We start from the raw sequence: 13,446 nt of genomic DNA, 5'->3' as shown, positions 1-13,446 counted from the left end.
ATCTCTGTAATGCTCTTTTCAGCTCTACTGTTTACATAAAGTTTGCAACTTACTAGTAATAACTCATATCTTAATGTGAGGCCATAACTTTCCATTTTCATTCATTTTATTATTTATTTGTGTAGCAGTAATTCCTAGAGGACCCAATTTGGACTCTACTCTGCTCAGCATTATATACACACATAACGAAAAAACAGTCCTTGCTGAATGTAACTGTGGGCCAAGGACTTTCCCCTCTGTAGATGGAATGCCCACTGATGTCACTGGCAGTTCCTGACATGGATCAATGGTAGTGTAAAGTCTTGTGAATCACTGCATTTTGCCCTTTCTCTAGCAAATTAAAGTTATAGGTGCCCTCTTGTAGCTAAACCAAATGCCTGAAAACTTATTCACCAGCTCGGGTCCTACACGCAGCAGCTCCTGCACCAGCAGGCTAGATATGTGCTTCTTTGAACTGGGAATCCAGATGCTAAACTGCTGATTTTCTTCCCAAGCTGTCCCTAAAAAGGAATTGGAGATGTGAGCCTCCAACCCTTACATAAATAGTCCCTGCTCATGGGATTACTGCCACAGCCTTTTAGGGGACTGCTCGTAAGATTAGGGACTGCTTGTGTCAGCAAGGATTGCAGAATTGGGGAATGTGATCTGTTTCGGGAAATACTAGAAGACGTGCACAAAGGGATTGTAAACTGGGCTCATGTAGCAAAACCGTTGTCCTGTAGGCTTTTGCATAGCCTTCTGGGGTCCTTGGGAATATATTCATTGTATGGGCATTTTGGGGTCCCCATAGGTTTACAATTAGAAATTATGACAAACAGTTGACAAGAATAAGCACTTATGGACTTATTAATTGGAGGCACGGTACTGAAGGAGTTAATATCAAAAAGGGAGGGAAGAGAGAGAAGGAAACTAGGATGCATTTTCTGCATTAAAGATGAACAGACCGTTATAAAACTTAAATGGTTAGATTCCAATTTCAGTTAAATTGGTGTAAATCCAGAATGACCGCATTAGCTTCAGATTTTCACCTGTTCAACTGAGATCAGAAACAGGCCTATTAAACAGTAATCATTAATTATAAAGAAAGAGCTGGCAGAATAGGAGTCTGTTTGTTTCTAAATTAAATAAAACTAAACACCAGCAGATTTTTGCAAAGTAGCATGCAATAGACTGATTGACATTGCCAGCAGAAATCTTTTTAGGATTCCTTAAAACAAAACAGAGTATTACATCATCAAGGAAACCAGAGCATCATAAATATTGCCAATGTACTTAAATGTATAACCCATCAGCCCTGCTGCCAAGTGGTTACCTACACACTTCCAATAATATAACAACAGATTAAATATTACTTCTTGTCAGTTGTTGTGCCCGTTTGGAGTATTACTGCTCAGCAGGCTTTCAATGGACAATTTCGGCAAATACACAAGAAATACTTGGGGGGTAGGGAGAAACAAAATATACTAGGGCTCAGACATAGACACCCACGTCTTGTTTGCTCCTTTTCCCACTAGCCAAATAGCCACAATCTCATTAAAAACTCAGTGTGATCAGGCCCGATCTTATGAATTTCTTTCTCAGTAAACATTTCTAAGTGGCCATGGACCATCTGTTATACTGTAAGGGTCCGATCCAAAGCTCATGGAAGTCAGTGGGAATATTTCCATTTACTTTAATGGGCTTAGGATCTGACCCTTAGAGCACTGATTTTTAATATATAATAAATTAGATGTTCTTTTCAAAAGCATGAGTTTCATAGGATTTCATATTTTCAGACTTTATAGCCTTTTAAAGCCCAATCCAGCAATCCTTACCACGCAAAGATCACATGATCATGCACTCAGAAAACTGATAAAGACCAGAGACAAATTTCTGCATGACAAGTATGTGTGTTACATACTGCTTCAGGATAGCATTCTCTAGTTTAGATTGTTTCCATGGCCCTTTAAGCATGACTGAGAGGTAACAGTTGAAATTCACTAGGTAGATCTGAGTGCTGACATGTTAAGTTTCAGAGTAGCAGCCGTGTTAGTCTGTATTCGCAAAAAGAAAAGGAGTACTTGTGGCACCTTAGAGACTAACAAATTTATTTGAGCATAAGCTTTCGTAAATGCATCCGATGAAGTGAGCTGTAGCTCACGAAAGCTTATGCTCTAATAAATTTGTTAGTCTCTAAGGTGCCACAAGTACTCCTTTTCTTTTTCTGACATGTTAAGTGTCTCTGATTGAGCATTCAAGAAAATACCAAACAATGCATGTTTTGCATTCTTTATAGAAACATGCCAAAGGAACCACATAAGTATATTTTCCTGAAAGACTTCAACACTGAATAAAGAGAACACATTTGTACAAAATAAAATGATTCTACGAGCTATTTATTTTCTTGTGTAACAGAACAATAATAAAGCTCAGTCTCTCTCAACCCAAATATCTCTGTTTCATTTGTACAGTGAGATCACTTGACATCACAATGTGTTGTTAGGGAAATGATTAGGCTATCACAAGTTATTTATACCCTGTCAGAAGTGCGGATTATAATATTACCATTTTGGTCTCTGAACCCTGGATCCAGAGGCCTCAATCAGAAATGGGCCTGACTTGTAGTGCGTAATAGGTAAAAGACAATCACTGCCCCCAAAGTGTTTACAGTGTAATTTGAGACAAGGTGCAGCAACTGAGCACGCTAAAAAGTGGACTCGATTTCACAAATGAAGAAAAAAAAGGCTGAGAAACAAATATGTCTGTGTGACTCAGAGTAACAGACAAAAATGGTATCATTTCAGAGAGCTTGGAGAAGTATCTGGAAAGCAACTCTAAGGTGTCTGATCCTTTACACATTAGTAATGTTCCTAGGTAAAAGGATTAAGAACTATAAAGGCACCTCACCAATGGGGTTTGTAGCATGAAAGCGTGAGAATGGTTCAAGACACGTTACTGCATGAAACAGCGGCCAGGAAAAGCAAGGATACAGTGAATCATCCACCTGCACAGGTTTGGACAAAGAATGCCACAGAGCTGATCTGTTGAGTGATAGTGCCTTTTGTTTCCTTGCACTGCAATGCTAGTTTGTGATAAAGATCTGTCCTTCAGTCTCCAAGTCACTTCCTTTATCCTTTGCATATCCAGAAATATTAGGTACAAACAAGCCTGATCCTCCGTTGTCCTGCACCCTGTGTAATCATTTACACCACAGTGAAGAGAGGGTGAAGCAGATGTAAAACATTAAGCAGATGTAAAACCCACTTTGCACTGGTATAAATAACATCTTCAGGTTCAGAGCAACAAGAAACAGGCCCATTATGTTTTGATATGGAGCCACTCAGCCCTGGACTGCCCTTAAAACATAGGCTGACTTAGCGATGTCGCTCAGGGGAATGGAAAAAAAAAAATCACACCTCTGAACACTGTAGTTAACCAGACCTAATCCCGGTAGAAGAATCATTTTATAACCTAGTTACTGCTTGTCAGGGAGATGGATTATGTACATCAGTGGGAAAACCCCTTCCATCAATATAGGAAGCATCTACACTCTGAGCACTACAGCAGCACAGTTGTAAGTCAGGAAAATAATGGCTTGATTCCACTTCTGCTGATGCTGATGTGAAAAAAGTTAAAACATTTTTTTAGAAGTGGTGAAACACTGGAATGGGTTACCTAGGGAGGTGGTGGAATCTCCATCCTTAGAGGTTTTTAAGGCATGGCTTGACAAAGCCTTGGCTGGGATGATTTAGTTAGTGTTTGTCCTGCTTTGAGCAGGGGATTGGACTACATGATCTCCTGAGGTCTCTTCCAATCCTAATATTCTATGATTAATACCTGGAGGAGCAAACAGCCGTGTATATATCTCTCTATCAGTGTTATAGAGGGCGGACAATTTATGAGTTTACCCTGTATAAGCTTTATACAGAGTAAAACGGATTTATTTGGGTTTTGGATCCCATTGGGAGCTGGGTGTCTGGGTGCTGGAGACAGGAGTACTTGCTGAGCTGTTTTCAGTTAAGTCTGCAGCTTTGGGGGCGTGATTCAAACCCTGGGTCTGTGTTTGTAGCAGACTAGCATATCTGGCTCAACGAGACAGGGTTCTGAAGTCCCAAATTGGCAAAGAAAACGGGCTCAGAGTAGTTTCAGTACATCAGGTGACAGTCCCAAGGGGTTCTCTGTGACCGAACCCGTCACAATAGGTTCATGAAAGCTTTCAAGATTTTGATACTTTTGTCTCATTTCAGGATGGGGAAAAAATGTTGTAATCTTGAAACTCTCTTGGGACGGGAAAAATCTTCTCCTGCAGTAATAACCACAACTCAGCTTGTTAAGCATATGAAATGGAAAGATGCACGTTCCCTCCTTCTGCAAAATATTAATAGGATTATTAACCTCACATTGTTAATTCTGCTTGTATGTTATATCTCTGGTACACCTTTGTGTGTCTTGTTTATTTAGACTCTAGGCTCTTCAGGGCATGGACTGTCTCTTACTCCATGGTTATGTCTTCACCAAAAGCTACTGCTGTAAAATCCGAGTGGAGACAAACACAGGTGGAGACTTTTTTTCCGCAATGTAGCTAGTCGAGGTCAATACTATACCCCCCACACTTGCAAGTTTACCTTGATTAACATAAAAGCTACTTGAGCCTTGTCTCACTAGGATTGTCTTTGTGCACATGTGTTTATGTTTCGTAGATGCAGGAGATCAGAAAGACAGCAACTCAAGGTGATAAAGAGGGGAAAATATTGCAGAAAACTATCAGTAAAACAAAAGGAACAAAAAAAACCAAAATATGTGAACTATTGCCCGTTCAGAAGTGCTAGCTAGCTGAGATAATAGATAGTCCAGGAAACACAGACCCAGGAGAAATCAAACTGTCTAGTTTAGCAATGCCACACCGACCTATCAGATTTAGGACCATCACATTTATATTGATCCCCACACTCAGATCATGTCTTCACTGGAAAGACACTGAGATCTGATCTACACTACAGATCTATGTTGCCTGTGCGATGTAGTTACACTATATGAAAAATCCATTCCCCTGAGCAACGTAGTTATACCAATCTGACCCCCTGTGTAGACAGCACTACATCAGCGGCGACACAGCTACCAGGTCTTGGGAGGTGGATTAACTATGCTAACAGGAGAGCTCTCTCCAGTCAGCATAGGAGCGTCTTCACTCAAGTGCTACAGCAACACAGCTGCATAGGTACAGCTGCTCCAATGCAAAGTTTTAAGTATAGACCTGCCCTGAGAGAGAGCACTACCTCAAGTTAGCTATCTTAATATAAAAACCTACACCTTTCTGATAGTGAAGAAATAACCTTACTCTATGTCATTACAGTGCCTAGCCCAATGGGACCTTTGGGAACTACTATAATAGAAGTAATAATGCCATTACTCCTATGTTACTTTATCACTTTGCCCTGTCCCTAATCTCAGTATTAGCAAATTTTGGTTCAAACACAACGTCTAGAGTGGCAGGGTCCTTCCCTGCTTTTGCCCATGTGAATAATGGAGTTATTTTGTATATAATAAGCTTTTGTTCTTCTAGGCATAAATGATTCATCTTTCTGCCTGCGTCTCATCTTTCTCTTCTCTTCGGGAGAAGTAGAAATATTCACAGATTGTTTAGAGACGTTCTGTTCTCATGCATCCACCAAACATAAACACACATACACAAGGACAAACTCACAGAAGTCACTTTCCACTCCTATTTAGACAGATGGTTTTCTCAGAGATTAGAGCGCCTCTGAAAAATCCTAGAGCGGGCGAGTTGTCTGACAAATGAAAAACAGGTTTGGGCTTTGATTATCTAATCTTCCATTTATATTGCTTATTGACTTTAATGATCTAGAAAGCATCTGTGGGCAGCATGTTCTTGGGATGAGTGATACATCTGAGCCAGGTTTGACTTAGACATGATCCCGACACTACATGGAATCCCTGGGATAGTACCATTGAATAATGTACAGATCCAGTGTTCCCAGCTCTCATGATTTCATAGCAAGTCTTATGATATTTGGTGATGTTAAATCCCCAGCTCCCGGAATCATGTGATTAGGTGAGAATCTCAGCTTTCATTTAAAAAAAAAAAAAAAAAAAAGATCTAGGCCGTAATGGCTACAGAGAAAAGCTTGAAAATGTGAACCCTAAAGGTTCCTATCCCAGAACGCAAATAAGAAGAACTCCATATTTTTTATTATTTTTTAAAATCTCATGATTTTAAGACAATCTCATAATTTGGGGGGTGGGTTAACTCATAATTTTTGAACTACTAAGGCAGTACTTGGCAATACTAAGATCACAGATAGGCATCTGTTCCTGTGCAAACGCATATGTTTATATATTACTGACAGGCGGTGCTGCTACACCGTCCTTGGCACAGAAGGTACGGAGCTGTGAGAGTAAGGAGAGAAATGTGCTTGCCCTCCTCCTCCCACTCACTGGTTCTCCTGCTGCTGCTTCCCCACTCAATGCAGCACCGCAGCTAGCCTGAGTGGAGAGGAAGTTCAAGGAGTATGAGGAACAGAAGAGAGGATACACTCAGAAACCTCTTCAACTGTAAACCTTTCCAGGGCAGCATGTGTCTTTTTTCCAGCTTTACCCAGTATAGCGTTGACACTTAATGAAAAGTAACCGCAGGCCAAAGCCTGCTGTCTACTCAATCCTCTCTCAGTAAACTCTCGACAATGTCAACAGCAGTTTGCCCAAGCAAATAAAAACTGTGTAAAGATCAGTGAGGCCAACTGCCCCTTCCTGCAAAGAAACACTCAGGATGGGGAAAGGGAGAAAAATCTCCACAAGGTCCCTGACTGAGTTTTTAGACAATTGTCCCACTGGGACAGAGGGGCCTACCAACAATTCTAGCAGCTTCACATGGATCCAGGAGCTCAGCAGGAAGGCAGGGCTATCCAGATCTAGACTCTGTTTTTGAAGGCAAAGGAGAAGCTGAGGGAAATGTCGGTGGGGACCACAGCTGACCTGGACTAATTGGAGTCTCTCTCTCAGACAACCTCACAGTTCTGCAAGGCCACTTCCCCATCCCTTTCACAAGTAAATGGAAATGGGGTTGGCGGAGTGTGTGTACTGTCGTCGTACACCTGGTGGTGACACCTGTTTTTATTAATGAAACCAAAGTCCACGATAGCAGAAAAGAGAACAAACAAGCTTCCTGGAAATACCATGCAGTTTTCAACATCGGACCATCTATTTCTCTTGTGCTAAACAAAATCAAGCTCAGTTTTGCTTACACAGAATCAAATAGGTAAACAAAAGTACTGGTCTCCAGGTGAGGCTTTGTGTCACTTTCTCATGGTGAACTTATGATGGACCAAACCAGAAACATTTATCTGAAGCATCCCTCTCTCTGTGGCCTGCCCTCCAGAGAAAACTGAACCAGACCTGAACTCCCCTTAGGTTCTGTAAAAATAAAAACCTGACCAACAAAGGTTTTGTAAAAACCTAAACCAAAATGTGACTTCCTCTGTGCAGCTCTAGCCAAAATGATGCAAGAGCATCTTGATGGCTCAGGAGTGAGTCATGTTCAGCCCCTCAGGGTGTGTTTCCACAGAACAGGACTTGTGAGGGCAAGGTAATAAAGAGAGGAAAATGTTGTACAAAAATGGTCAATAAAACAAGAGTAGCAAAAACGGAAAGTGAGACGATTCAAACACTAACATTACACCGTCCAGGAAAAAAACACCCATGGAGGAAATCAGACCATTTTGTTTAGCAATGTCACACACCTGCCATTCAGTTTTAGGACCATCGATCGCATTTACACTTATCCCCACTCTCAGGCAAATAACAAGTGTGCTCTTAACTTGGGTGAGCAAATCTGTGTTAGATAACTCAGGATAAAATAGCAGTGAAGACACAGCAATTTGGCTTTAACTCAGATTAGCAGTACAAGTTCAATGCCATATTGCCCTAAAGGCTTTTACTCAAACTGCTAACCTGAGTTAAAAGGCGAGTTGTCATGTCTTCACTGCTGTTTTAACGTGAATTCTCTAAATAGAATTAGAAACACATCTTGTTAGGGATGGGTCTTCACTAAGGAAAAAAGAATGTGTTTTACAATGACATAGCTATCTTGATATAAAAACACACCATTTTGCAATAAAGACAGCATAATAGACCAGAATAGAACGAGTTAAACTATTGCAATGTTTTTGGGCTCATGTGGGCTATTTTTGGAAAGGGCTTTCTTCCAGACCCTCATCCAATGTATGCAGAAAAGAAATTCTTAGAAATCTGAATAAATATAAACGGCTTTGAATAAAAATCTATGGCAGCAAAATGCATATCTTATGCTTCTAATTTCCAGCAGGTTTACAAATTGATTTAAGATCATTTCTACCAGACTGCAGAGTTAACAACTGTGTGAAAAAAAATGTGTCAATAATTTGTAATAGATGGATAAAATATGCAAAGCTGAAACCTATTTTCTTAGCTTTTTTTGTGAAGTCACTTGTAAAAAAAAAATCCCTGGTTGAGGAGGGCAATCCCATTTGAATCATGATTATTTTCCTTAAAGTAGACTCATCCATAGAAAAAAGAAAACTTCATAAGATTCTGTAGGTTAACAATATCAGGCCCTCACACTTTGTTACTGTTACAGAGCTAGTAAAATTGTATGTTTATGTCATATGATCTATTCTGCTTCATGACATAGTGGATCATTTCACAAGAAAAGTATTTTACATAAACTAACATGCACAGCAGTTTTAAAAGGACAAAATTGTGACTGCAAAAATTGCTCTGTCATCAGCTGTGAGCACGCTAGGTGTAGACCTAATTCCATTAGCTACAACACACTTACAGGTGTATCTTTAATGGAAGAAGTGCATGTTTCTGGGAAATGAAAGAACAGTTTAAGCACAGTAAATCTTAATTTATTTACATTACAGTCTTTTTCAGCAACATTAGCAGGGACACATCCACATAAAAAGTTTCCCATGATCCTGAAATGGGGACTTTTAAAATACGCACCTTGACTAAATCAAATATCTGAACAGGTTTTAGATCAGGTCCCATGAGATGGATTTTGAAATCTATTATACATCCTAGAGTTGACTCTCAGTGAGAGCTGGATGCCTAACTCCCACAGCGGCTCCTGAAAAATCCAACCCTTATGATTTACTGAGTAGCAAGACCTTTAGGAATAGGTGCTTTCCACATATTCGTAACGGTCACTCGATGACATTTTGATTTGATTTTTATCAATAGGTCCCATTATCATTTGTACTCCTTATTTAGTTTTATTTCTAAAGGTTATTCATTTTATAAGATTATAATGAAACAGAAGGGGTCAAACTCTACACACAGATACTTCCATGTAACCTTAGTGACTTCAATAAGGTTGCACTGGTGCAATTAAGAGCAGGATCTGTAGATACTAACACATAATGCATATATTCTTGTTATGAATGATCAGCTAAATTCAGCCCTGCGGGGAAAAAAAGATGCAACAACTCCCCTGAAGTCAACAGAGTTGCACTAGGTCTGAATTTGGGCAGCATTTATGCCTAGTGTTTATTGCTTAGCACCTTCCAAGACCAGGCTCCAGTTTTGGAGACAGAGCATCTTAAACTCACATCAAGCAAAGGAACAGTAATACAAACAGGCAAAGAAACCTCAACTTCTGACTAGTCAAACTGTTCTTCCTCCAGGTCCTTAGTTGAGCAGTAGTGGTTGTTCAAATGTGTCAAGAGAAATGCCCACTGTTACCCAATATTCTGAGCTGGCAGCTGTCCAAAGATATAATGCTAAAATGACTCTTTCACTGTCACTTTGAAACTACACTGGTCAAAGTGCAGCACACTCCTAATTCAATGTACAGGACATCTCAAGTTCACATTAAAATATTGCACTGTTTGAAACTATTAAGACGTTAATAATTTTCAGGGAATGAAAAACGCCCACAGCTTCCATTTTGACATCAGTGAGAGCGGGGCGCTCAGCATCACAGACAAAAAGTCAGTCATACCACATTTAAAGTGTGGAAGGTTACAAAGAAAAGTCCGTCTAAAAGTGTACTGTACAGTTTTACAAACAAGGGCAATACCTTTGAACTTGGCTTCCCAGCTTCTACACAACTAAAAAAAGGCAATATCCAATCAATGTATAAATTTGAAAAGCACCAACATACATTTAAGTATTTTAACTTTTCTTTCTGAAAAATTCTAAAATTGCTACTCCTTCCCAGCCCCCGCAGACATAAAGCAATGATCTGACAGCATTGCTCTATGAGCTGTTCCATGTTAGCTTGGCAATAAATACAATGAAAGAAAATGACGTTTGGCAATCCGTGAATAACTTCAAATCTTTCTTTACTAACCTTTTGCCCCTGTGAAAGTAGGTGCCTCATGATGCTTTTAAAATGAAAACCCTCTTTTCCTATTAAGTGAATATCCAGCACAATGTTACTGTAAGAAAAATAACCACACAGAAATCTGCACAGACAGGAAAAGCTGCATCTTCCTAAGTGCTTCAGTTCAAGTATTCAGGCTGACTCCCTACAGGCAAATTGAGGCAGGCCCAACCCCCAAGGTACTTTAGCCTATGAGCATTGTAAATAAAGTGAAAACCACTCCCCATATGTTAATTAGAATATTGGGAAACAGAGAGAGGGAGGGGGGAAAAAGCCACAGGCAGAGCGAGCTAATGATTTTTGCTACATTTTTATTTTATGTACTTGTTATTACAGCCAAACATGCAACAAATGGTGAATGTTTAGGGACAAAATTTGCTCTTAGTTATTCCACATTGATACCCGTGTAACCATACTAACTCAACTTATTTTACTTCAGACTTAAGTGCTGTAACTCAGAGGAGAATTTGGCCCTGAGAGAAGGGAACAATTTTCTCCTCTGTCCTCTCCTCATATAAACCACAAGGGAAAGTCAGTTTTCCAGCTACTGCAGCCAAGAAATAAGTATATTTGATTGAGGGAAGGGAGAGAAAGTCATGCAAGTTCACACAGAATGAAATACATATGATGTTATTAGTATATCACAAGCTAATAACTATGGTTATATTTGGGTCAGATCTGAGTAGTACTAGTCTCCAAATGTTGAGCTAGCCAGATAATTTCAAGTGCACATTCCCAAAGCCCTTTTTAACATGCAGAGTAGCGGATTTCTTTGAGAGAGACAGACCAACAGTATTTTAGTACCTAGTAAGGCTCTGAACTGACAGTCAGGGAAACAAAAATCCTCTACATGTTATTATTTATTATTTGTATTACCACAAAGCCCTAGTCATGGACCAGGACCCTACTGTGCTAAATACTGTAAAAACACAGAACAGTCGAGTAAAAATGCCTAAAACCTGTCCAATACTACTACAGCTTCTCTGCACCTGCCCTATAGAAGACTCATGAGTCTGAACCTTGCCCATGTAAATGCAGCCTAAGAGAGGTGGATACTGTAATTCAAACTTCATGCCTGCCTCTTTGCTGAGATTGCTATAAGGGGTTGTGGTTTTTGAGAAGGAAACACTTGTCTGCTAGGAACTAAATTATGACCATCAAACTTGCATCACATAAAAACAAACTTGGGAACAGACCCTAACCTCTGTTCTACTCTGGTAAATCCAGAGTAACGTCACCTACTTCAGTCATAGGTGCCGACTTCCCCTCTGCCCGGAGGGTGCTCACCCGCCCCCCTGCTCCTAGTCCCATCCCCCCCACCCCTGGCCCTGCCCCTGCCCCTGCCCTGCCCTTGTCCCATGCCCATTCCACCCCCTTCTCCCAAGTCCCCGCCCCTGCCCTGCCTCTTCTCCGCCTCCTCCCCTGAACAGGCCATGTCCCTGCTCCTCTCCCTCCCTCCCAGAAAGTCCTAAGCACCACCGAACAGCTGTTAAGTGGCGAGGGGGTGGGGCGAGAAGCACTGGGAGAGAGCGGGAGGAATGGGGATGTGGTGCTCTAAGTGGGGAGAAGGAGGTGAGGAGTGGGGAGCTTGGCTGCCGATGGGTGCGGAGCACCCGCTAATTTTTCCCCGTGGGTAAAACAAATCCCTGAACAAGATCCAAATTACCAATAAAAGCTTCATTTACAACAGGTCTCAAATCATGTTAACTGAACTGATTCATGTGCATTTCTTCTAACTTGGTTTAAACATGGTTTGTTTAGCCAATGTAGATAAGTCCACCTGACATTTAAAACCAAGTTTGAAAATCTAGACTGGGCTTCCCAACTGGTTTTGAACATTGCTTATCTCAGTTCACACCAGTCAGCCCCACTGGTTTTAAATTGAGTTAGCCTGCATCCACTGAAAGCTGTGATTTAAAATGGTTCAGCAAGCTTGATTCTTGGACCAGTGTAAATGGGGTTCAGAAGTCCAGAGGCTCCTACCGATCTGCAGCAAGGAGGGGCACAAATCTGTGATGGAAATCCTGGTTGAACCCTATGAAAAAGACAAGTAGTTGTGCGGAATGCTGCACCCCCCTCTGTAACATCACCTTGCCTCCCCTGCAAGAAGCAGTCCTGGGGAGGGGAAGTCATGCTACACTGCACATAAATCAGTTTGCAGGGAAAGCTGCAGTGTCACAGAGCACAGCATTCAGCTATGAGCCAATGACACTGCATGCTAATGCACCAGCCATGCTGCTGTGGGTGGAAAGGGGTGGCAGGATAGTCTGTCAGAGTAGCTGGCTGTGATTTGTGGGCCCGGATTCCTGGCCCCAGCTGTCGATTTGAGTTCTGCCTTTGCTCACACCACATGCTTGCCAGGACCATGGACTGGGATGGCGACAGGAGAACAAGTGGCTTCTTCCTCCAATGGAGCTGTGGCATTTCCCCATTACTTTGTTCCCCTCTGCATGCTCTTGTGCAGGAGGGGACACTCTGGAAACAGAGTGAAATCTCTCTGTCCCAGCACCAATTTCATGGACCACCCACCACTCAAAGCTACTTGCTTCTTAATTTTACCCAAGAATTAATTTCAATTTCCTTACATCTATTGCAGCTGCTAACAGAGTTCTGGCAAATCATTCCAAGCTCATAAGCTTTAACTCAGATAATGTACGTTTGTCTTCTCTCCTATTAAGTCTACTTTATTTTGGCAGAAAGAATTATTACTGCAGAACCAGCAGCAAGGGGAAACAAACATTTTAGATCAATAGGCTGGCACTGCCGAGAGCTCTATCAAGCAGCAGAACAGAGCATATTTTACACCCATCATTCCCATTCCCTTCTCCAAGAAGATGCAAGGTTGTGCGTGTGCCCATTAATGCTTTGCTGGAGTTCCCACGACATTTCTGTTCTCGGATGTAACTCTTCAAATGGATACTTAGCATCAGTCCTTTTTCAGTTTGTGATTTTGAAGGAAGACAGTGCATCTAGTGGCTAAAACATGGGCCAGCAAGTCAGAACTTTTGTCTTCTATTCCCATCCCTGCTCCTGATTTAATCCGTATGCAATGTAGTTGTAGCTGTGTCAGTCCCAAGATATAA

At 41.1% G+C, this 13,446-nt stretch overlaps 1 protein-coding gene across 7 annotated transcripts in view; it reads right to left on the bottom strand.

The window, feature by feature from the left end:
* PLD1 (phospholipase D1) overlaps positions 1 to 13,446 on the bottom strand; it is a 125,772-nt gene that overhangs the window by 91,484 nt on the left and 20,842 nt on the right. For 2 of the 7 annotated variants that reach the window (XM_043492205.1, XM_038416833.2), the window contains exon 1: positions 10,331 to 10,511. The exons of 4 other annotated variants lie outside the window; for them this stretch is intronic. The gene's annotated coding sequence lies outside the window, so the exon portion shown is untranslated. Of the gene's footprint in view, positions 1 to 10,330; positions 10,513 to 13,446 lie in introns of those variants that run through there. One more of the 7 variants, XM_043492209.1, reaches the window with a different exon arrangement.

The sequence above is a fragment of the Dermochelys coriacea genome, chromosome 9 (genome assembly GCF_009764565.3).
Source record: "Dermochelys coriacea isolate rDerCor1 chromosome 9, rDerCor1.pri.v4, whole genome shotgun sequence".
Classification (NCBI taxonomy): Eukaryota; Metazoa; Chordata; order Testudines; family Dermochelyidae; genus Dermochelys; species Dermochelys coriacea.
This window is presented reverse-complemented; position numbering and strand designations above follow the sequence as displayed.